Here is a 24,862-nt window from a genome sequence, read left to right as displayed (position 1 = left end):
ATTCCATGGTGTATATGTATCACATTTTCTTTATCCGGTCTATCATTGATGATCATTTGGGTTGATTCCATGTCTTTGCTATTGTGAATAGTGCTGCAATGAACGTACATGTGGACATCATCTATTGACCTTTGACTATAAAAGATGGTAGTTTAGGGCAGGCATGGTGGCTCATGCCTATAATCCCAACGCTTTTGGAGACCAAGCCTCAAGGATCTCTTGAGTCCAGGAGTTCAAGACCAGCCTGGACAACACAGCAAGACCCCATCTCTATGAAAAATAATAATAATAATTATCCTGGTGCAGTGTTGCATACCTGTAGTCCCAGCTACTCAGGAATCTAAGGCAGGAGGATCACTTGAGCCCAGGAGCTCAAGGTTACAGTGAGCTATGATCATGCCACTGTACTCCAGCCTGAGCAACAGAGCTAGATGCTATCTCTAAAAAAAAAAAAAAGATTTATTTTACTTAGATGCCTTTGGCTACTCCCTCCCAATTTTTACTAGTTTTTCCGTTATCTTTAGCTTACTGTCAGTTACTGTTGCAACTCAAAATACTGTAATCATCAAATCTAAGAAACCATCTACTATAAGATGCACCATTATTTTCTATTCCACTAAGGAAAAACAGGACTGCCAATTATACTTCCACAGTATCATGAAGAGTAAGGAGCTTCCCAGTTCAAAGACATTACGGGTTGAAAAAATGGGGCCTTGGAAACAGTGAAATAAAAAAATATACAAGAATTTTTTTTCATGCTCCATCAACTTCAGACCCCCTTGACTCACCATGTAAGTGGCCCAGATTTTCTCCTTACTGTTCCCTGTCTCTCTCTGAACTTTTGACAACTATAGCTTTACTTTTTTACATTGTTAATATTAATATTTATATTGTTTTCCACTTTGGTGATTGATTCTAAAGCCAAAACCCCAATAGCTGACATTTATATTACTATGATTTTACAAGCATTGTTTCCTTCAGAGCCAGGTAGTATACTAGGTTTACATTTCCTTCTCATGGATTCATTTCTCTCTCTATGGACTGCTATGCTAATGGCCAACCCTCAGTTCAAACTGGTCATTTCATAATTGGAGTCTTTAAATGTTGTTTGTCAGTCTTTAAATGTTGTTTGTCAAGTCTCAGGCTAATTATAAAAAGCAATTAGACCCTAAAAACTAAACATTTATGATACTGGCATGTGTAGCCCCTGCTCTTTGACATCACTCTATCTGTAGACCTTCTCTTTAATTCCTTATCATCTAAACCCGGAGTCAGCAAACTTTTTTCTGTAAAGAGCCAGATAATAAATATCTTAGGCTTTGCAGACCATATGGTTCCTGTTACAAGTATTCAGCTCTTCCATTGTGTCACAAAAGCAGCCATGGACAATATGGAAATGAATGGACATGACTGTGTTCCAGTAAAATTTTATTTACAAAAACAGACAACCAGATTCGGTCCTGGGTCTTAGTTTGCCAACCCCTGATCTAGAAGAATAAATCCTGGCCCTCATATCTTGGGACGCTATGAATATTTCAATTTGGAAGGTTTTGAATACTCTAAACTGAAATGACTGTAACATGGGCCACACAGGACTGAAAAACACACTTGAAAATATAAAATTCTTTAGATGTCATGAATATGGGTCATCTTCCGGCCCTAGGAGGAAGGAAGTCTGCTGAAGTTGCACTCGTACGTTTCTCCATTCCTTGGGCAAATCAAGTAAGACAGAACAGAGAAATGTCTTTCATCCAACCACACAATTTCTGGGTCAAAGGTGGCCTTTCAACTCCAAAAATAGAACTCTTCGCAACCTCCACTTCCTGCTGACAAGAAGTGTGAACCCTTGGATTTCTAACTGTGAAAGGATGCGATTCATGGAACTTTTTTTCCTAACCACCAAAATGAAATCCTGGGTGATAAAGCTTACAAGGAATCAGTAACAATTGTTGGAATGTTGCCAGGGTTTAAGGGTATCAGATGGAAAATTCTATACATGTGACCCAGATCAGATTCTAAGAAATAATTTCAAACTTTAAAATGAAAAATATAATGCATAATAATATTTCTTTATTCATACTATCACTAATTTCCCAGCTCAAATCTAATTCTGGGAAATTAATCATTGGCATTGTCTTTAGATTTATCCTCTTGAAAATTTAGGAATTTAAGCCAGCATGTAAGATCTATCACTCATATAAGCCAAACAGCCATATTTATGATTCATTTTAATATCTAAACCAGTAAGAACCACTCATTCGGCCATGATAATAAAAGTTGTGTTTTGAGTTTAAAATGACCTGATATAATAGAATCTTCTTTTTGTTTTCCCTCTTCAAGATATGACTTGTGATTTAATATACGTTTCCTTTTTTAGACCTAGAAAATAATAGAAGTTAGAGTGTGTATCCTGGGGCTAGGCACGGTGGCTCATGCCTGCAATCCCAGCACTTTGGGAGGCCAAGGCAGGTGGATCACTTGAGGTCAGGAGTTCGAGACCAGCCTGGCCAACATGGTGAAACCCTGTCTCTACTAAAAATACAAAGATTAGCTAGATATGGTGGCGTGCACCTGTAATCCCAGCTACTCTGGGAGGCTGAGACAAGAGAATCGCTTGAACCCAGGAGGCGGAGGCTGCAGTGAGCCAAAATCATACTACTGCACTCCAGCCTGGGCAACAGAGCGAGACTTCATCTCAAAAAAAAACAACAACAAAAAAGAGTCTGTTTCCTGGGAGACCCATAACTCTTCTCTGTCTGCACTCTCCCAGTCTGCAACTATGCTCTGCCTCTCATGGCTTTGAGTACAAACACTCTCTGCAGGAATAGAGTTAAGCTTAAGAAAGAAATTTGCCCTTCTCCCTCACGTTACTACAGTCTTATTTCTGCAGGGAAAACACCCTGAGATCCTCAAAGATATTATCTAAATGCTGTTGAGTTTTGTATAAGTATTATATAAGTACAATATATTGTTTCTCTCTTCAAATGTATTGAATCTCTCTTCAAAGAGATTGAAACCTACGTTTCAAAGAGTGTGTTTTTAAATATTATTACATGGTTTACTTTGCAAGGGCTATGTACTAGGTCATAAAGTGAAAATTTAATCTGTAATTATACTTAAGTGAGCAAAAGATGCTGCATTTTCAGTTTTATGCTTTAAAATATTTTTGCATAAGCTAAAAGTATGGCCTCATTTTCCCAAAGTATGCCATTCACTTCTAACAGTTTACAGATTAAACTCTAATTTAATTAAGACTGAAAAAGAGGCCGGGCGCGGTGGCTCAAGCCTGTAATCCCAGCACTTTGGGAGGCCGAGACGGGCGGATCACGAGGTCAGGAGATCGAGACCATCCTGGCTAACACGGTGAAACCCCGTCTCTACTAAAAATACAAAAAATTAGCCGGGTGTAGTGGCGGGCGCCTGTAGTCCCAGCTACTCGGGAGGCTGAGGCAGGAGAATGGCGTAAACCCGGGAGGTGGAGCTTGCAGTGAGCTGAGATCCGGCCACTGCACTCCAGCCCGGGCGACAGAGCCAGACTCCATCTCAAAAAAAAAAAAAAAAAAAAAAAAAAAAAAAGACTGAAAAAGAACCTCTAATGGAAATAGCATACATGCTTGATTTGGTGGGAAACTGTCCTTAAATTTAATATTCTCAGGTCCACACCAAATGTCTTGTGTTACTTTGCAAAGACTGACTTCTCACAACTGGCCACTAGATACATCTGTATGGACTTAGCTGAATGATTTTCATTTTTCTAAATAACAAAACATTTGTGTGTTAACTTTCCATTCTCTATAGGTAGTTGGGCACAGATTGACTAAAATGGCACCTCTTGTTCCCTGTTGACTGAAGCACAGCAGCTGGGGGTTTTTAAGATTTATTTAACCGTACTTTGCTCACTCAATTCCATTCCTTCTTGTGGCCCTCCAGCTGGTCTCATATCTACAGGGTGTAAAGAAAAAAAAGGGGGAATTTCTTCAGTAATGGAAGCACACGTCCCAAAAGCAAGGAATTAATATTAGCCCCAGCATTTGTCAGAGAAGCATCAGCAGAAGCTTCCACCACCCTCTTCAGCTGTTTTTTGTACTTCACCCTTTGCAACAGACTATTATAGGACTCACTGATAAGCCTCTAGATCTCATCTCCATTAAGGATTTAAACTTTCCAAATAAAACATTCCTCCTTGAGAAACAGAATCTTTGCTGTATGTCTATATATGCCCTCATTACCTTGCTTAGGGATGTTCTTCTTTTAAAATATATTTTTCCAGCTGGGTGCAGTGGCTCATACCTGTAAACCCAACACTTTATGAAGCTCAGATGGGAGAATCGCTGAGGCCAGGACTTCAAGACCAGCCTGGGCAACAGAGCAAGACCTTATCTCTGTGAAAATAAGAAATTAAAAAATTAGGCGGGCATGGTGGCACATGCCTGTAGTTGCAGATACTCAGGAGAATGAGGCAGGCAGGAGAATCGCTTGAGCCCAGGAATTCAATGCTGCAGTGAGCTATGATCACACCACTGCACTCCAGCCTAGGTAACAGGGAGAGACCCCATCTCTAAATTAATTAATTAATTTTTAAAAAGTAATAAAAGTAATTATGGCATATGGATGGGGAAATATTGGAAAACTTAAATAAAATTATAAAGAAAAAATTTAAGCCACCTATAATTTTGCCATGCAGAAATTACTATTACTATCCTATTTAAGTAGCTATGAAGTTATAATAGAAAGCAGGTTGATTTTCTCATTTAATATACTACAAGTAATTTCCTGTTAACAGAAAACTTTAAGCAGTCATTTAAAAATTTTTGTTTATTGGGCATTTTGATAATTTCCCATTTTTTATTGTAATTTATGCTATGATGAAGCATCCTTATAATAAATATTTGTAACACTTCAGATTTTTTTAGGATAACTTCAAATAGGGTATGGGCAAAGAAGAAAGTGTGTGTTATCCAATGGAAGAGCAAGTATGAAAGCCAGGAGGGAGCAGAGAGCCCAGCACATGGTGGACCTGAAAACGGTTGAGTAGGGCTGGAGCCTAGAGAGCTGGGAAGGAGCAGGAGGCCTGGGAGCTCGAGAGGTCAGCGGATCACAAAGACACCCAGAGGAGCTTGGTCTTTTTCCTGAGAGAATTGAGAAGCTAATAGAGAGTTTCAAGCACGAAATCAGGCTTGTGGCTTAGAGACATGTGCTTTACTAAGATCATTCTGGTTGCAGCTTGAAGAGTGGATGGCAGGCAGCAGCTGTTAAAATGCTTCAGGTGAGATCTGATGAGTCTTAGTAGTGAAGTGGTAGTAAGGGAGGAAAGAAGAGAAGTGGGTTTGGAACAGGTTTAGGAGGTTAAATCTTCAGGATGTGGTGATGGATCGCTGTGGAGTGGGAGGGAGGTGACATCATGGAGGGTCCTCAGACTTCTGGCTTGGGTGATGGGTGGCCAGTGAACCCAGCTGTCTCTTATCCAAGTGCAAATATCTAAGAGGCAGCTGAATATAAGGTTTGGAGTTAAAATGGGCTAGAGGTATAGATTTGGGAGTTATCAGCATATGGCATTACCTGAGTATCAATTTACAAAATAAAGTTTCATTTTGCCATAGATCTAAAAAATATATAGAGAATTACCTGAAGTCCTGCGAATGGAAGAAGAGGGTAGAGGAGACAAAAGGAATGGTAAAAGAGTAGGAAGACCAGAACACGCTGTGCCTTGAAAGCCATCATGATCTTATTCAATAGTTGGCAGAAAACCAACTATTGACAGAATTCAGTGATTTGGAAAACCCAGGGAAGCACGATGGGATGATCAAGTCCGGCTTCTTGAAGAGGACCTGCTGTTATTCATTTTGTAACCACCAAACAAAATAACCTTAGTGTAGATAAAGCCAAATAGAGTTGTTTTGCACCAAACAATGGGAGTGGAGGGACTCAGCCCTGCTATGGTAAAATGGGCATATCAGCCTCGTGCACTCTTAAGACCTACATAGAGTTTTTAGTGAGACTATCTACCCAATACTAGCCACCTTCTACTTTTTTTTTTTTTTTTTTTGAGAAGAAGTCTCACTCTGTCACCCAGGCTGGAGTGTGGTGGCGCAATCTCGGCTTACTGCAAGCTCCGCCTCCCGGGTTCACGCCATTCTCCTGCCTCAGCCTCCCGAGTAGCTGGGAATACAGGTGCCCACCACCACTCCCGGCTAATTTTTTTGTTTTGTTTTTGTTTTTGTTTTGAGACGGAGTCTCGCTCTGTGGCCCAGGCTGGAGTGCAGTGGCGTGATCTCAGCTCACTGCAAGCTCCACCCCCCAGGTTCACACCATTCTCCTGCCTCAGCCTCCCGTGTAGCTGGGACTACAGGCACCCGCCACCGCGCCTGGCCATTTTTTTGTATTTTAGAGAGACAGGGTTTCACCGTGTTAGCCAGGATAGTCTCGATCTCCTGACCTCGTGATCCACCCACCTCGGCCCCCCAAAGTGCTGGGATTACAGGCGTGAGCCACCGTGCTCAGCCCCTTCTTCTACTTTTAATATTCCCTCATTTTTGCTTCTTAGATGAGTACAGATACCCCACTAAGGGCACCTCTTTTAATGCCATGGGTCACCATGAGACGTTGGCACTACACTGTTTATTCTGCTACAAGGAATATTTTAATTTCTGAATTGGTGTCATTGACTAAGCCTACTTGAGGCGGCAGATATAAACTTGTGTAGAAGTTCAAAAGAAAGCAGATCATTTCTTGTTGAAAGGTAAAAGAAAGGTGGAAATCAGAAAACAATCACAGAGGGGACTGTTTTTATCCTTCCTTGGTCTGATACTTGTTTTAAAGAACTGCCTTCTCACCACTTAAATTGGAAATTGTCAGTTGAATTCTCAGCAGCCACATTGGAGGCAGGGATGGCACAGTGCAGGACCTTGAGAATGTCCTCATCCTGTAGCACAATGGATTAGCTGCCACTTCCCAACAGACTGGCTACTTGGTCATGGTGGTTTGCAGCCAGATGATGACATAGCCATTAAGAGTGAGTGCCATTGTATGATTCCTGATATTAGTGTCGAGACATGAAATTTTCCAGCTCTGTAAGCAAACAATATTGAACATAAAAAGTAACACATAATACTCTAGAAGCTTAAATGTTGTCCCAATCACTTTTCTCTACATTTCAGCATGATTGCCTATATATATTTTGAATGTACTTCCCCATGCTGATCATGCTTTCAGGTGTTAGAATAATCTAGCCAAACCTTCACTGAATGCTTCTCCACTATCCATCATTATGCATGCACATGGCCATTTTTGTTTGATGCACACAGAAGGTTAATGCCTTGAGCCAGGTTTAGAAAATTGGGGATTCATGTCTCTAAATGCGGAGCTGATGCCATTTTTTCAGGAAAAGCAATGACCTTTATAGAATCTTTTTCCAACAACATTCTTATTTGCCTTCCATCAAGTTTTATTTGGTATTGCAGAGTAAGCTTACTATATAAATCAGAACTCTTTCTGATGAAGTGACCAATTTAAACCCAAAATTGAATGTCCTAGAAGGAACTCAAGAGAGTTGCAGGACCCTAGGGACTTTAAGCACTAGAACCAAGGACGTGATCACCATCAAGATCCCCTTTTCTTCTCCCAACCCAGCTCTCTTTCTCCACTCTCCTCAGTCTCTGTGTGCTGGCCTCATGTAGTCCGACTATAGACTTCTACACAGGGGAAATCTTGGCCACAGGCAGCTCCAGACTTCCATTATATCAGCTTAGCATCCTGAAAGAGAAAGCCTTTCTGACTTCAAAATATATGAATCCCAACAAAAGTCTCTGGTTGGCCCAATCTGGTTGGCCCAATTTGGTTCTCATGCCCTGTACTCAGGCCAAGGCACGGAGGCGAGGGAGCAGGGTCCTGGGATTGGTAGATCACACGCCCATCCTCACGGCTGGGGAGTGTCAGCCTATGATGGGCAGCACCACCCAGGGTTGCAGTGAGGGAGGACCAGTTCTCCAAAGGGAGTGAGGACAAAGAACTAAAAGAAGGGAGCAGACAAAAACCAATGTTAATTATACTCAATGATGAGATGCTCTTTTATTTAAAAAAAAAAAAATTATTTTTAGCAACAGGGTCTCACTCTGTTGCCCAGGCTGGGGTGCAGTGGCATGATCATAGCTCACTGCAACCTCAAACTCCTAGGCTCAAAAGATCCTCCCACCTCAGCCTCCTGAGTAGCTGGGACTGCAGGCATGCACCACCACCTCTGGCTGATTTTTGCATTTCATATAGTGATGGGATTTCAACACGTAGCCCAGGCTAATCTCAAACTCCTGGACTCAAGTGATCCTCCCACCTCGGCCTCCCAAAGTGCAGGGATTACAGGCGTGAGCTACTGTGCTCAGCCTTTCTTTTGTCTTGAGTGATCTCTTTCATTCTTGTCCCAGAGTGTCCTGATGCATCACAATGAAATTATTACATTCTTGGAATTAGACTAGCACTTAGTCTGTATTTTTTTCTCATCATGTAATTTTTTAAAATTTCCTTATGTTGTACATTACAGCATTTGTTGAGATGCAATTATTATAGTTTTAAAGGGGCTTTCACATACATTATCTCATTTAATTCTCACAATCTTCTAAGCCATTTTTAAATGTATTAAGCCTATTTTATAGATGGACAAAAAGGCTTAGAGAGGTTCTGTGATTTTTCCCAAGACCACAGATAGAGTGTAATAGAGCGGCGGGATGAACACAGATCTGGCTCCCTTGCCTGTTCTTGGTGTCACATGCCTTAGATAACTGTCACCTATGTTTTTTAATTTATATTTGTCTCATTGTCCCTGGAGAACTGAGACTCTGCCGTCTACTTTTACCACAGAGCTCCACGAAACCTCGTCTAGTGCTGTATACCTTATGAATGCTGAATAAGTGATGCAGACTGGTAATGAACCAAGGAGTTTAAAACACTATTGTTGAAGTGGAGATACAGCTGGGAGCCTTTGAGGTTGTGGAGCCTATGCACAGTGGGAAGACTGCCCGGCTCCCCGTGTTTGCTTACGCTTTGGGAGTCAGCACGGGGCCTCCCCCCCAGTGAGGAGCGCTGTCCCTGGAGAGCCTCTTGGAAAGCAGCCATGATCGTGGAGAGGAGTGTCCATGTCTTATCCGGGAAATCTCTCACCACCCGTGCCCCTTCCCTGTCTTCTCTCAGACAGCCCATAGAAACACATTAGCATCCTGGGTCTGATGCCATTCCTTAAGCAAAAGGGACCTGCCCACCCGCATATCCACATATGTCCATGTGAGTCTCACCCACCTGAAAGCAGCACCCCCTGAGCCCATCCTGGCCACATCCACAAAGCACACCCAGCAGCTCATTGCCCCTACATTACACACACACACAACACACACACACACACACACACACACATGATTACAGAGTTTACCCCCGTGGAAAGTGTTTTCAGATGGAACAGAAAAGGGTCTAGCATCCCTTACTCTGTATTCTTCTTAAGAGAGCAACTTACAACTGCAAAACAGGTCCTGCCCTCCCCACCCACCCCTTTTCTGGTGGGTTTCTTACCTCCTCTGTGTCCAGGCAGCTCACGTCTCTGGAGGGACACCTCACCTGCTTCCTGCTATAGCCTCTGCTATGTTCTGTGATGCCTTCTGAGACCCCGCCAGACTACCTGGGACAGCTTGTCTCATGATTCTCCTGCTCAATTCACAGCTCCCTATTCCAGTACAAGCTAGTTAAAAACAGACGCAGATTCAGATCCAACTGAGGGGTGGGTTGGGGTGTGTGTGTGTGTGTGTGTGTGTGTGTGTGTACGTGCAGAATTTTGATGCTGCTCCTGCACATTGCACGTAATGACGTGCAACACTTGTTCTTCTCACTTAGGAGTCCCACTATCTAATGACTACGGGAAGTAAATCAGAAGTCTCATCCGAGGACACCATCTACCTATCTATGTCAGTTTCCTATTGCTGCTGCAGCAAATTACCACAGATTTGGTGGCTTTAAACCACAGACATGTTTTTTTTCTCACAGTTATTAAGGCCAGCAGTCCACATTCATTTCACTGGGCCAGAACGAGGGTGTCGGGCAGGGCCTGTTCCCTCTGGAGGTTCCAGGGAGAATCCACTCCTTGGCCCCTCCGGCCTCTGGGAGCTGCCGGCACTCTTGGTTTGTGACTGCTTCACCCTGATCTGTGCCTCCGGGGTCACACTGCCTCCTCCTCCTCCTGTCTGTGTCAAATCTCCCTCTGCCTCTCTTATGATTGCGTCTAGGGTCCACCTGGATAATCCAGGATACTCTCCCCATCTCAGCAGCCTTACATAATCCCATCTGCAGACTTTTTTGCCATGTAAAGTAACATTCACAGGTTCCAGGGATTAGGATGTGGATATTTGGGGGTGGGAGGGCATATTCAGCATCACACACTACCCTTCCCAGTAATTCCCCCGACACACACACACACACACACACACACACCCCTAAGTTCTACTCAAGGGCTGGCTCTGCTTCTCTCAACTTCCCAGTTCTGAGGAACCAGCTTCCCAGTTCTGCCATGCATTTCCTACCCATCTCACCCTCTGCCACCCGAATGCAGTAATTCCTCAGTGCCTTGCTACCAGCTCTCCAAAGGGCAGAGGAGGTTAGACATCACCTCTGATCAGGATACTGGATACCTTCTTCCCCAAAACCACTGGCCCAGTAGGGCAGGAGAGGGCAAGCCTTAAGTGGGGTAGAACCCAAATGGGCCAATTTTACTACCATAAGAATCAAGTCGGCCAGGCGCCGTGGCTCATGCCTGTAATCCCAGCAGTTTGAGAGGCTGAGGTGAGTGGATCACAAGGTCGGGAGTTCGAGACCAGCCTGGCCAACATGGTGAAACCCTGTCTCTAAGAAAAATACAAAAATTAGCCAGGCCTGGTGGCAGGCGCCTGTAATCCCAGCTACTCAGGAGGCTGAGGCAGGAGAATTGCTTGAGCCCAAGAGGCAGAGAATGCAGTGAGCCAAGGTCGCGCCACTGCACTCTAGGTGGGAGACAGAGCAAGACTCTGTCTCAAAAAAAAAAAAAAAAAAAGTTGTTTTGCTTTTGTGTAGCTTTTGTTGTTTTGTTTTGTTTTGATAGAGTCTCTCTCTTTTGCCCTGGCCAGAATGCAGTAGCGCAGTCACAGCTCACTACAGACTTGATCTCCTGGGCTTAAGCAATCCTCCCACCTCAGCCTCCTGAGTAGCTGGGACTACAGGCACATACCACCATGCCCAGCTTTTTTTTTTTTTTTTTTTTTAAGTATAGACGGAGTCTCACTATGTTGCCCAGGCTGGTCTCAAACTGCTGGGCTCAAGCGATCCTCCCATCTCAGCCTTCCAAAGTGCTAGGATTATCGGTGTGAGTCACCAAACCTGGCTACTTTTATGTAGCTTTGACAAGTGCAGGAAATGTCTTGCCTCTGCCCCTCTGTCAGAATATCTCTAGAATTTAAAGTTAGTGAGGACAGAAAGCACATCCTTGGCTTGCAGTCCACAGGGCCTGGCAGTGCCCCAACAGGCTGGACACTCCTTGGACTGCCACATGGACTCCTCCTTACTGTGGTTAGCTGCTGTCAACCAGTCCTCTCGCCAGCATACAGGGTGGGTTTGGCAGCGCCAGGCACAGATTCACATGCTGTCAGTGTTCTTCTGAAGTCCCCTCTCTGGATGGTGACCTTGTTCATGTGGCCATTTTTAAAGCAGAAAGTTGAATCCCAGGTCAAATCCTACCTTGCAGTTCCAAGAGGCATGTGCTGTCCCCCTTCACACTTGGTGTGTGCTGGTGATGGTGGGCTGGAGAAAGACCCCACTGTGGTCTTATGAAAAGTGGTTGTAGAGAAACCAAGCAGCACTGTATGGAATGGCTGATCATTGCTGCTGTTGGTGTTAGTTCCTATCTGCTTAGGCAGAGGGTTGGGGCTGGGGAGGAGGAATGTTAGTGGAGATTCTATGTAACTGTAAACTTCCTCTCTATTGTAAGAAGGATTCTCTTGAAAGAAAATGAAAAACAGTTCCAGATGGTCCATGGAAGATGTTTCATGGTTGGAAACCTATTCTATCTCCTTGTCAAGAGTAGCTATGCCTTGGCTGGACACGGTAGCTCACGCCTGTAGTCCCAGCACTTTGGGAAGCTGAAGCGGGAGAATTGCTGGAGCTCAGGAGGTCGAGGCTGCAGTGAGCCATGATTGTGCACCTGCACCCCAGCCTGTGCAACACAGCAAGATTCTGTCTCAAAAAATAATAACTATACCTTGGAAATAGGGGTCCATACTTACCAGCCCACAAAAAACAGAAGGCTTTATGAAGAGGAAGTACCAAGATCTAGATAAAGAGTCTCTAGCTCCTTTCAGTTATCCAGCTAAGACGTTCACTTTGTATTTAGGTATTAATCTTAGGCACAGACACCATCTAGGAGTCTGTAGTGCCACATTTTCATACATAAATGCACACTTGAAGATTTTTTCAAACTCATAACTGACAAAGGACTTTATTTGAATAGATATGTGCTACCTTAAAATAGAAGACTTAGAGGCTATTTGAAGGGCAAATAATTTGATGTAATCTAAGAAATATATTGGAGGGAAAAGAAGAGAGGGAGTTCTTGTTGAGTTCGGAACAACATAGAGCTGATATTTACAGAGGAGCTATTATGTGCTGAGCCAGAAGTGGGGATAAAACAGTGAACAAAACCCAGACCCTGCCCAGGTTTACAATCTGGGGGGGAAATCAGATGAGTAGACAGGAGATTACAATGCAATGTGTTAAGTACATTAATAGGGGATATACGTCAAAGGGGCAGTTAACCCTTTCTTGGAAGATCAGGAAAGGCTCCTAAAAGTGATGCCAATATTGAGGAAAAAATAATAAATAGAAGTTGATCTGGAAAAGAGACCAAGGGTCTTCCAGGCAGGGAATAGCATGTGCAAAAGCCTAAAGGCAAAACCATCGTGGCAAACAGGTGTATGAGGGTGAACGAGGAGACAAATAGCTGAATGACCTAGAGAGAAGGACAAGTAGGTGGGGAGTTTTGGGAGGAGGTAGGCAAGAGAGCAGGAGGAAGCATGCTCTCTGGTGCGGTTTCTCCTCGGGCTGAGTGACCCTGCCTGTCCTCGTGTTAGCTGTTGTCACTGTCACTGAAGGTAGCTCCAGGGAGCCCAGCATGCTGCCCAGTTCTCTCTACTTTCTTCTGTGGCATCTGAGACTCCAGGACAGGCTCCAATTAGAAACTGCAGGGAGGGCTGCTGCAGTGTCTCTCGGCCCCAGAACTGATATTTCTGGGGCAGAGAGAGTTGGGTCCTGAAAGGTGAAATAAATGTTCCTTTCTAGCAGGTTCTGATCGCTTCTCGGCCATTTGGCTAAGATCAAGTATAGCAGCGTTCTGGAACTGTTTCCAGTGTGGAGCAGGTTATCAGATGCACAGCTCTGATGTCATACCTTATTCCTCAAGAAAAAAAAATGTTCTTGGTTACCTGAAAAAAAAAAAAAAGAAAAAAAAAAAAAAAAAGGAATTTTAGAAATCACTTGACAAGAAATGTCAAGACATACTGACTAGAAATCAAACCGCAGCAGCTGCTTCCCACAGCTGCATGCCATGTGGCGACCTCGTTTGAACGGTTAGTGAGGCTTAAAATAGCCAGGAATGGAAAACTCTTCATGATCAGGTCTCTCAGTGAGATAGCCACAGAAATCCACGTGGGGAAGGAGAGAGTGGAGGTTTGTCTTGAAACCGTTGGACCAGTGGTCAGAGGACTATCAACTGACAGCCAAATAAATCATACCAGAAGCCTGCAGTTCCCCACTCCTATGAATGATTGAAGCTAATGGTGCCCATTTGACAGATGGTGAAAAAAAGCATGTTGGCCCCTGAATGCTTGCAGATTGAGAATTCTTAATCAGCTATAATCCAAATACAGTTGACTTTCTAAGGAAAACAAAAGTAACGAGATGTAGGCCAAGTGTGATGGCTCATGCCTGTAATCCTAGCACTTTGAGAGGCCAGTGCAGGAGGACTGCTTGAGCCCAAGAGTTTGAGACTAGTCTGGGCAACAGAGCAAGACCTTATCTCTACTAAAAATTAAAATAATTAGTCAAGGCCGGGCACGGTGGCTCATGCCTGTAATCCCAGCCTTTGGGAGGCCGAGGTGGGCAGATCACGAGGTCAAGAGTTTGAGACCAGCCTGACCAACGTGGCAAAACCCCATCTCTACTAAAAATACAAAAATCAGCCAGGTGTGGTGGCACGCACGTGTAATCCCAGCTACTCAGGAGGCTTAGGCAGGAGAATAGCTTGAACCTGGGAGGCGGAGGTTGCAGTGAGCTGAGATCGTGCCACTGCACTCCAGCCTGAGCGACAGAGCGAGACTCTGTCTCAAAAAAAAAAAAAAAAAAAAAGACAGGCATGATGGCACCCACCTGTGTGGTCCCGATTACTCTGGAGGCCGACACAGGAGGATTGCTTGAGCCCAGAAGTTCGAGGCTGCAGTGAGCTATGATGGTGCCACTGTACTCCAGCCTGGGCGACAGAGCATGACCCTGTCCAAAGGAAAATGAAATGTAGAAGTAAATAACTTCTTCATTTTTTCCATCCTACGCCCGAGCCTGTTAGCACAGAGAGTTTTTTGGTTGTGAAACCAAGACTGGGACTTTCTCACCAATAGAGGGAAGAGTGAATTGACATCAGCAGGAAGCATGCTCCACCAAAGACAAAAGCAAAATGATGCTTTTTTTATTGTGGGAAATTCAAAACGATGCATATACTCATTCAGCCCCAGAGAAAACAGATGCACTTTCCCAAACATAGAAAAGGACCAACAACTTTTTTATTCCATTTTTCTTGTAAGAAAAACTAGTTTCCCCTGGTTGTAGTAGCTCTGTGGCAATCATAATAAGAGCAGCAGCACATGCTGATTATGCACTGCACTGTGCTCCAGGCACTGTGCTGAGAGAACTCTTTGCCATGGATCATTATCTTTTGATCTACACAAAGTCTGTATGAAAATAATACTACTGTCATCCCCATTTCATGGTTGAGGAAACTGAGGCTTGGAGAGGTTAAGAAGTTTGCCCCGAGGCTTACTGGCTGTTGGGAGAAGATGGGATTTGCCCCGACCACTCTCACTCCAGGGCTGGCCCTCTTTTTTTTTTTTTTTTTTTTTTTTTTTGAGACAAGGTCTTGTTCTGCTGCCCAGGCTGGAGTGCAGTGGTACAATCGCCGTTCACTGCAGCCTCGACTTCCCAGGCTCAGGGACTCAGCCTCCTAAGTAGCTGGGACTATAGGTGTGCACCACCATGCCTGGGTAATTTTTTGTAGAGATGGGGTTTCTCCATGTTGCCCAGGCTAGGACTGGCACTCCATTGTAAAGCTCCTTGGGCACTGTTTTGTCATGAGACTGAATGGAATGATTTTTGTAGTCTTCTAAGTCTCCTGTGGAGAGCTTTTCTGTTTCTCATTTGCATCATGCTCTTTCACTATTGGTGACATTTCGCACTTCTGCCCTTTCCTTTTCTCTCATGGACTCGATGAATGAACACTGAATCAGAAATGTGAAGCCCAAGGTGAGAGTTTCACTTCCACCCCTAAGTGATCTTGACAATTCATAACCTCTTTGGGCCTGGTCTCTTGTCTGTAAAAGGAAGTTGTTGGGTGAGAGCCAAAGCCCACCCCTGTGCTAAATACCTTTCTTCTCTTTCCCCTCCCCAACCTGCCTTCCCATCTCTTTTCCCTTCTTTCTCTTCCAGTCCACTGGCAAGGCCTGGGTCCCACCTGATCCTCTTTCCTCCCATGTGGTAGGCAGGCAAAGGCAGTGGCATAAGCACTGCTGTCTAAGAGGCATGGGGGGGCCAGGCTCAGTGGCTCACACCTGTAATCCCAACACTTTGGGAGGCCGAGGCAGGCGGATCACAAGGTCAGGAGATCAAGACCATCCTGGCTAACATGGTGAAACCCCATCTCTACTAAAAATACAAAAAATTAGCTGGGTGTGGTGGCAGGCACCTGTAGTCCCAGCTACTCGGGAGGGTGAGGCAGGAGAATGGCGTGAACTCGGGAGGCGGAGCTTGCAGTGACCCGAGATGGCGCCACTGCACTCTAGCCTGGGTGACAGAGTGAGACTCCATCTCACAAAAAAGAGGCATGGGGGACACTCAGACTGAGGAGCCTGACAGCCACATGATGCTCCTGGTGGAGCCCACAGGCAGCACTGGCCCTCCTCAGTGGGTAATGAGCAAAAGCTGGCTGTGCGGCTCCTCTACCCCACTCATTTTTCTGTGTTCTCCCCATCATTAGGATCCTCATACTGCCCCTTAGCTCACCCTCCTGCTTTGTGCCAGGCCATCCCAGCCTCCACCAGTCCCTCCCCACCTTAGCATCACCTCTCAGTGCGCTGCGCCCCATCCCCTGGGAACTCTGCTGTCTGTTCAGGAAGCAGTGCATCATGTCTTCCTAATATGTTCACCATGCATCCCTTCCAGCCAGTATAATGCTTTAACTCATTGTAAGTCAACAGCTAAAACTTAAGGCCTTAAAGAAACTAGAGTAGTTTGGGACAAAATTCTTTCATTCTGACCACCAGTGGGGGACCCATTTTTGGTGAAAAGGCTTTCATTATAACCCTGAACTCTGTGGTTTCAACTCCGCATTAGGCCACAGTGTCAGGCCTTTAGTGGTGAGATGGAAGCAGGGATAGCAAATGATGTCATAATCCATGAAGAGAATTTATTTCATACCTCTGTCATTTTTAGTTAATGTTTTGCTTAATTAATTTTAATTATTTGCTCCTAGAGGATATGTAAATTTTATTGACCTGAATATTTGGAATATTTCAGAGAAACTGAGTTTTTTTTTTTTTTTTTTTTAGACAGAGTTTCACTCTGTCGCCTAGGCTGGAGTGCAGTGGCATGATCTCAACCCACTGCAACTTCTGCCCGCCGGGTTCAAGCAATTCTCCTGCCTCAGCCTCCTGAGTAGCTGGTATTACAGGCGCCTGCCACCACACCTGGCTAATTTTTGTATTTTTAGTAGAGACAGTGTTTCACCATCTTGGCCAGGCTGGTCTTGAACTCCTGACTTCGTGATCCCCCACCTCGGCCTCCCAAAGTGCAGGGATTACAGGCATGAGCCACCACACCTGGCTTAATTTTTTTATTTTTGGTAGAGACAGAGTTTCACCATGTTAGTCAGGCTGGTCTTGAACTCCTGACTTCGTGATCTGCCCACCCGGCCTCTAAAGTGTTGAGATTATGGGCATGAGCCACCGCACCCGGCCCTAAGATTTATTTATTTAATCTAGGTTGGCTGGCTAGGGTTCTATGGACCAAGAAGTACTCACTACCCGTATCTCAGCAAATTAATGTTTTCCCAAAACATTTTAAATTATTGATCATGAATTTCAGTGGTATCTATATTTAAATATTCCTAGACGCTATGGCTACTAAACATAGGAGCAACTTATATGAGGAAATGAAAATTCCTCCTTAACCTCACAGTTCTTTTCAGTTTGTTCCTGATTATGCGGGAATTTACAGGCCTTCATCACATGAAGTCGACCTCTACAGGAACGCTGCTTTACTCTTCACTATCATAGCACTCATTTTGGATGACAGAGACAATATGCATTTCTTGAGCCTTCTCTTCCCTATTTTAGGTGTGTTTCTAAGGAGTAGGTTGGTTGTCATGGTTCAGGATGGAAGAATACTGGAGTAGGCAGGGGAGGGAGGCAGGCCATCTGGCCCTGAGGGAGGGGTCTTCAGGAAATCAGTAGACAGCCTGCTGGCCAGAAGGTTTTAGATGTGTTCTTGCTTAAAGCTGAACTCAAGGTCAGATCTTTTCTCAAGGCCCAGTTCTAGACTTCTAACCTTCCAAACTGAGGTCTGATCTTTTGGGTAAGCCCATGGAAAGATTGTGTGTTGTCTCCAGGTTTTGCTGAACAAAGTGGCCCGATTCCCCGCCCCATGTTCTCAGCAGCTCAGTCCCATCATTCCCTGATTGATTTCCACCCCCTGCCATTACAAATACCACCTGCAAGGAAGATGAACTTTGTCAGTCACCTTTGAATATGGTGCAGTTTGAATTCTGGAATGCAGGAATAACAGCAGTTCACACGTATTATTTTTATTCTTCATTTTTCTGTCAGTGGCTGTGGCAAAGTCTTAGGATACCACAGTGGCTTCTAGGATAACCAAAGAACACATATGACTCTTAGGATGGACATAGCATCTGTCTCGATAAACAGAAGAGTGGTTAGGAAATGGCACTCCAGTCAGACCCATGCCCTGTATCCTGGGAGCCCCACAGCAGCGCCAGCAGAGCAGTCGGAAGGCAGCTCCCTGCCAGCCCACACCAACCTGTCACACGCCTATTATTCATCGACATGCCTCTCTATTATCTCACAAAGCATGGTGCTCCAGACCCAGGAGAGATGTGTCAGAAAAGGGAGACTTTGCCTGATGGATAAAAAGACATATGTTCCTGCCCCCGTTTTGCTATTCGCTGAGTTTTCAAAACCTCCTCAACCACACCCCTTGGCTCTTTGTGTGACTTCATAGCAAGGCATTCGTGCTAACAGGATGTTTCTGGGCCCAGTCGCTATTGCATTCCGGAGGCTGACCTCGGGAAGTCCTCTCTGTGAACTTTGTCCACAGCAGTAGGGTCCATCACCCTCAGCTAGTGTGCGGCAGGTCCCATACTGGGCTCAGCAATTACAGGGATGGTTCAGACCGGTTTCCACCCTCACAGAGTACAGTCTCATGAGCCTTTTCCTATTCGTGCTGAAATACAGTTTGAGAGATGATACCATGAGTTTGGGCTTTGAATACAAAAAAGAAAAAAAACGATGCACAGATTGATTTTCTTTTTCTGGAGCAGGAATCTGAGCAGGAAAAGTGTCACGTGAAGCAAACTGCTGCAGTATGGCTCCTGTGGGCCTGAGTCTTCAGGGTTTCCACTAATCCTATTTCACATGGCTGCGGGGGTAGCCCTTTCTCCTCCCTTTTTAACTATTTCTGGCTAAGACATCGCCCTGGTTTAAAAAAAAAGAAAAAAGAAAAAGCTTGCTGTTTACCCACATCTCCATTTCTTAATATTTTATCTTATATTGATCTTGTACTCTTAGCCGACCCAAGTCCCTATCCCCTTCCCTTTCAGTTCCCTTTCAGCAACCCAGTGAGCTCATCAATATGCCAGCAGATGATCTAAGCCCCAAATCATCACCTTCTCGGGAAAGACAGACAAACAAAAACAGCCGGAAGGAGGGCGGGCGGGCTGGGAGGGGCTGCCGGCTAGGCGGAGAAGCGCAGCCTGCTGGGGCTGCGGGGGACTGCAAAGGGGGCGTGCGCGCTGGCGCTCGGGCTCGGGCGGCGGCTTCGCTTCAGCCGCGGGCGCTGGGGTCAGCGTTGCCTTGGCGACCGCGTCGCGCTCCGAGCCGCAGCCTCCGCCCCCGCTGCCGCAGCCCACCCGGCTGGTGCAGATTCCCTTTGTCTCCTCCGCCTCCCCTCCTCCTTGCTTCCCTGCGTCCTCCCCCTCCCGCCTTTCCTTTGTCGCCCCGGATTCCCCGGCAGCCGCCCTTCCTGTGCTCGGTTCCCGCTGCAGGTGCCCGGGCCCGTGAGGACACGGCCTCGCCGCCACCCCCACCCGGCCCGCCCAGTGCCTGGCATGAAACCAGTGTTTCAAAAAGCGGTGCCGGGCTGAAGCGCTGCACGGGAACTTGCTTTCCTCACCTTGGCGGCCTCGCTGGCCTTCAGCCGGCGTATACCGCGCAAAGCAGAGCTAGGAGACGTGACAGCCCCTTTTAAGGACCCAACAGATTCCCCACGGATCTATTCCCTTTCCTTCTGTTTGAGAGGGAGCGGTGTCACTTGGTGAGAGGGAGGAAAAGAAGGTGAGACGGCGTCCAGTGCCCGCTTGGCCTGGCTTGCTTGGCTTTCCCTGCAGCGAGGTGGGGCACACATCCCCTACCCGGGCCGCAGAGAACCTGTCGGCTGCCGAGTTCTGCGGCTCCATGGCATTGCGAGGCCCAAAGCAGAATTTCCAGGGCCTTTGAGAGTTGAAGTCGTGATCTGGGGGGAGGGGGTTCTGTGAGCAGAATGTGCTGCTGTTAGCGTTCACGGTCACCTAGTGATGAAGAGTGCTGGGGATTTGGCCACAGTAATGGCCCTAACCCAGAACCCCCTTGGTCCTGGAGCGACATAGCAGCTCTAGTGGCACTGGCGTCAAACATCAGATTGGCTCATATTCTAGCCGATACCTCTTCGTGTGTGCCAGTCTTAGTGTTGACTGATACACCCTAAGTGGGAGTGTGGTTGCTCATGAGGAGGGAAACGGAGGCCAGGCGACGGGTGGAAGGAAACAGGCTTTCCCTCTAAATGCTTTGGGACCTGTGAATGTCATACCATGTGCATTTCTTATTCACTCTTTAAAATGAGATGTTTTAATATCACTTCTTCAAGAAAGCGTTCCCTGACTCCCCCGAGAGTAAATAAGATAGATTAGGTTTCTCGTCAGGATTCCATTGCAGTCTGTACTTTTACCGTGAGAGCTCTTCACAGAATTATGAATAAACAGTAATGAGTGTGTAATTCTTGTTTACAAGAGTCTTCCACACCAGGCTCTGAGCTCCATGAGGGCAGGAGCAAGACCTGTCTTATGCACCACCGTTCCACAAGGGCTGACAAACAGGCTTTAGTCAATGTTGAAGAAAGAAATGAGAAGGGGACAAGAAAGAGGGTGATGGTGCAGTGGTGGGCCAGGTATTGTCCAGAGAGTGATCGCAGAGTGACAGGCCAGGTGCTGTCCAGAGGGTGATGGCAGAGTGGCAGGCCAGGTGCTGTCCAGAGGGTGAGCCAGGGTGACAGGAGGGGTGCCCATCTCCACGTCCTCCTCTGAGCTCTGTGACCCTCCCGGGCTCAGCGCCTCCTTCACAGGCACTTCTAGAATGTTGTTCCAAGTCATTCTTGTAACTCTTCTTTCTAGTATCTGTTTAAGAATTGTCATAATAAAAAGTGCGATTAATCAATTAAATTGTATGTAAGGGGAATCCTGTCATGTGCTAGGCCAGTTCCCAGGCAGCTAATTGGAGCATTTATGTGAAGCAAAGCGGGGCCAGCACTTCTTCCCGGCGTTCCTAGGGAGGGTGATGCTTGGACGGTTTACAGCAGTGGTGCGTAGGAAAATCACCCAGGGAGCTTTAGCAGTGCGACATTCAGGGGCCCACAGGCAGACCAATTGAAGCAGAATCTCTGGGGTTGGAGCCTGACCACTACTAGGGCCAGTATTTTTCATAAGCTTAACGTGCAATCAAGGTTGACAATCTTTGCTCTGGGGGCACCCAGAGACAGACAAGAGGAAGTGGCGACAGGCACTCACCAAACCCAAAGATTCCATTTCAGCTGTAAAGCTGACGCTGATAGACTTGAGGCTAGACAAAGAGGCTGTTTGCTTCAGCCCACTTCAGATTGTTTCAGTACTGCTCATAGAACTTCTCTTTGCCTTAAAATGCCTCTGGATCCCCTCCTATGACAGTCATTTAAAACAAATGTGTAACTGCCTAATCAGGGCACAAACCATTTTTTCAGACTTGCCTGGGCAGCAGTGACCTAAATATTACTCAGGGAGTCTGACTTCCAGCTCCAGAGGAAGAATGTATTTGGTTTGATTGTTTTCTTGTTAATAAAGTTGGGCCAGCATTAGTTCTTTAGACAGAAAGCAGTGGTGTAGAGTTTTTATTGAATTATTTGCCTTCCACTGGAATCACTATGCACCCATGCTAATTTGTTGTGCCATTGTTAATGGATATAAGATAAAAGGAGCAGGAACTGGAGAGGATGGTGGAAGTGGCCCAGCCCATTTACACCAGCCAGGTATATGGAGTAAATCTTGGGAAAATGTGTCCATTTCATCCACTTACAAGCCAAAGGGTGTAGCAAGTAGCAGCAGATCGTTCTGCTCTCTCTCTCCCAGGTAAGCCTGCAGGCAGTAAATAAGGCCTGTATTAGAAGCCACTAAAGCTGTAAACACACACAGCAGGGAAATCTGCCTAAACTGCTCGCTGAGGTATCAGATGCAATTGGCCTTCTACTAGAAGTGTGTCTGCACTCAAGGTCAAGCCAAATTTGGCAAGAAGCCATATGGAGACACTTCACATTTAAATCTCCTAGGAGACTGGGGACAGGGAAACCAAGTTTGCTCTGGGGCTCTCAAATCCAATCGGTGATTCCAGAGAAAATGGGGACTCTTCATGGCAGGCAGGAAAAGGGCAGATGTGGCCTGAGAGAACCCACACTCTGGTTCCCAGCCAGCAAGCTCCAGCCTGGATCTAAACAACCCATTTCTGGGAACTTAAAATAAAAAATAAGAGAGCAGTCAAATGGACTTGAGACCCCCACAGGGCCTTTGATGTGTCTAGCAGCAGCAGCATGGTGAGTGGTTTCTGTGATGTGGGATTCCAGAGCAAGAGGCACTGGACCATGGCCACTGGTTCATCTCTCATTATAGGGCCAGAAATAGATGCCCCATCCCAGGAAAAGGGAAATAAGGCTGCATGGAATGTTTCATCTGTTGGAATATTGTTCTGCTCTGCCTGACAAGATTACTGAGTTCTCAGTTCTGTAGCAATGGCATTGAGTAAGAGTCTGAAAATTGATGCATTATGTACTCGCTTAAAATAGCAAATGCAGAATAGAAAAAGCAGAGCTGCTAGGAAGTGTGCAGAACATATTGATAGAAAGACCTGCTTTGCCTCTGTTATTACCAGCATGAAAGTGTGTATCGGAACAGGGGGTAGACTTTCCATCAGAAGCAATTGAGCAGTGGAGGCTCTTTTACCGCAATGAGACAAGGGTACATTTTTTTTAGCTGACATAAGTGAGTATAAATCTTTCTGTTCTCAAACAGGTGGTAGAAAGTGGGCAATTTGTTTCTTTTCATCTCGGTGTTCTGGGCTTGGTTTATGAGATAGCTGCCTCTGTTTTAAGTTTTTTGAATTCCCCTCAGAACAAAAATCCCCCACCACCTGCTACTTAATCAAATATTCTTCACTGTGGATTATAGTTGCCTGGATGGGAGCAAGGTTCAGTGACAATGTGACGGAAAATATACAAAAAGAACTATGTCGTCATCCCCAAGAAGGAAGCATTATCCTTTGTCCTTAAAAATGGGATTTAAGGCCGGGCACAGTGGCTCACACCTGTAATACCAACACTTTGGTAGGCTGAGGCGAGAGGATTACTTGAGCCTAAGAGTTTCTAAGGCTCTAAGGAGTTTCACATCTAAGACAAGCCTGGGTGACAAAGTGAGACCCTGTCGCTACAAAAAATCAAAAAATTAGCTGGGCATGGGAGCGTATACTTGTGGTCCCAGCTATATAGGAGGCTAAGGCAGGAAGATGACTTCACCAGGAGGTGAAGACTGCAGTAGGCCATGGCTGGGAGACTGGGCGAGACTCTTTATCTCAAAAAAAAAAAAGGCAGGAGGAGGGGATTTAAAAATACTGAGTAATGTGATAAAGAGTCCTTCTGGAATTGACAAGTCTTTTTGCCCTAGAAGGTGGCATAGTTGCTTCTTAAGGGAATATCCATGGTCAGGGGCAGAGGCCTTGAGAGGCTGGGCAAAGATCCTTTCAGTCCTGGTATCATTTGTCTAACCAGCATTCCGCACCAACAGCCTCCCCCATTCAAGCGCTTACTCCATTAACAAACGTTAATGGGGCACTTATTCAATGCCAGGCACTGCACTAGCCACTGTGCATATATTTTCTCCTTTAACTCTCTCCAAAACCCTTTAGAAAAAAGAACATTATCACTGTTCCTTATCCCGGTTAAGGAAACTGAGTTTAAAAGGATAAGTAATTGCCCAAAGCCAGGCCATACAGCTGGATTTGAACCCTAAACTATTGATTCCAAACCTTGTATTCTTCCCACTATGCCTCCATTGTCTCCTCTTTTGATTAAGCAACATTCCTAGAAATACAGGGAACCTAGAAGGCCCTTGTCCCCATCTCTTTCCTGCTGCTGCTGCCAGCTGGAATGTCTGACTCCCGGATGTGTTATAACTAAACTTCTTAAAGACCGGTTAGTATCTGAGAAAAATCCCTTTATTCAAGCCCAGCAAGCAATGTGATGTGCTAACAGCCCCTACGTCGTGACTCACACTAACTATAATTTACCGATTGTTGTTGGACATTGACTAGTTTCCAAATTTTTATAGGTCACCACGATTTTGGAGAGTGTGACTTGCTATTTACAAAGCAAGGATTAGACCTTCCCTCTTTTCCCCTTTATAATTTGCACTATTGCTTCTAAGAATACTGTTTTGTAAAGTTTGGACATTTTCAGATAAAGATTGCTGGAAATAATAGTGTTAAAAGTTTTTTTTAAATAAAAGAATAACATCGAATAAAAAGAAATCTTGGGCATCTGCGGTGGCTCACACCTGTAATCCCAGCGCTTTGGAAACCCAGTGTGGAAAGATGGCTTGAGCCCAGGAGTTCAAGACCAGTTAGGGAAACATAGGAAAACCCTGTCTCTACAAAGAAAAAAAAAATATTTTTTGAGACAGAGTCTCGCTCTGTTGCCCAGGCTGGAGTGCAGTGGCACAATCTCAGCTCACTGCAACCTCCACCTCCCAGGTTTAAGCATTCTCTGCCTCAGCCTCCCGAGTAGCTAGTATTACAGGTATGTGCCACTGCGACCGGCTAATTTTTGTATTTTTAGTAGAAACGGGGTTTCACCATCTTGGCCAGGCTGGTCTTGAACTCCTGACCTCGTGATCTACCCACCTCAACCTCCCAAAGTGCTGGGATTACAGACCTGAACCACCACACCCGGCCAAAAAATCTTTTTAAATTTGCATGGTGTCATATGC

General features: G+C 45.5%; 1 protein-coding gene and 1 long non-coding RNA gene across 5 annotated transcripts in view; one reads left to right on the top strand and one right to left on the bottom strand.

The window, feature by feature from the left end:
- Positions 1-24,862, top strand: part of LOC105485184 (myosin ID) — a 378,692-nt gene that overhangs the window by 331,757 nt on the left and 22,073 nt on the right. The window lies entirely within an intron of this gene.
- On the bottom strand, positions 18,299-19,861 carry LOC112427315 (uncharacterized). Its single transcript, XR_011615605.1, has 3 exons — positions 19,723-19,861; positions 18,615-19,025; positions 18,299-18,450 (listed from the first exon to the last, which is right to left on the bottom strand). It is a non-coding gene; the product is annotated as an uncharacterized lncRNA (long non-coding RNA).

This window comes from Macaca nemestrina, chromosome 17 (genome assembly GCF_043159975.1).
Source record: "Macaca nemestrina isolate mMacNem1 chromosome 17, mMacNem.hap1, whole genome shotgun sequence".
Lineage (NCBI taxonomy): Eukaryota > Metazoa > Chordata > Mammalia > Primates > Cercopithecidae > Macaca > Macaca nemestrina.
Note: the sequence above shows the minus strand (reverse complement) of the source record. Positions and strands in the feature narration are given on the sequence as shown.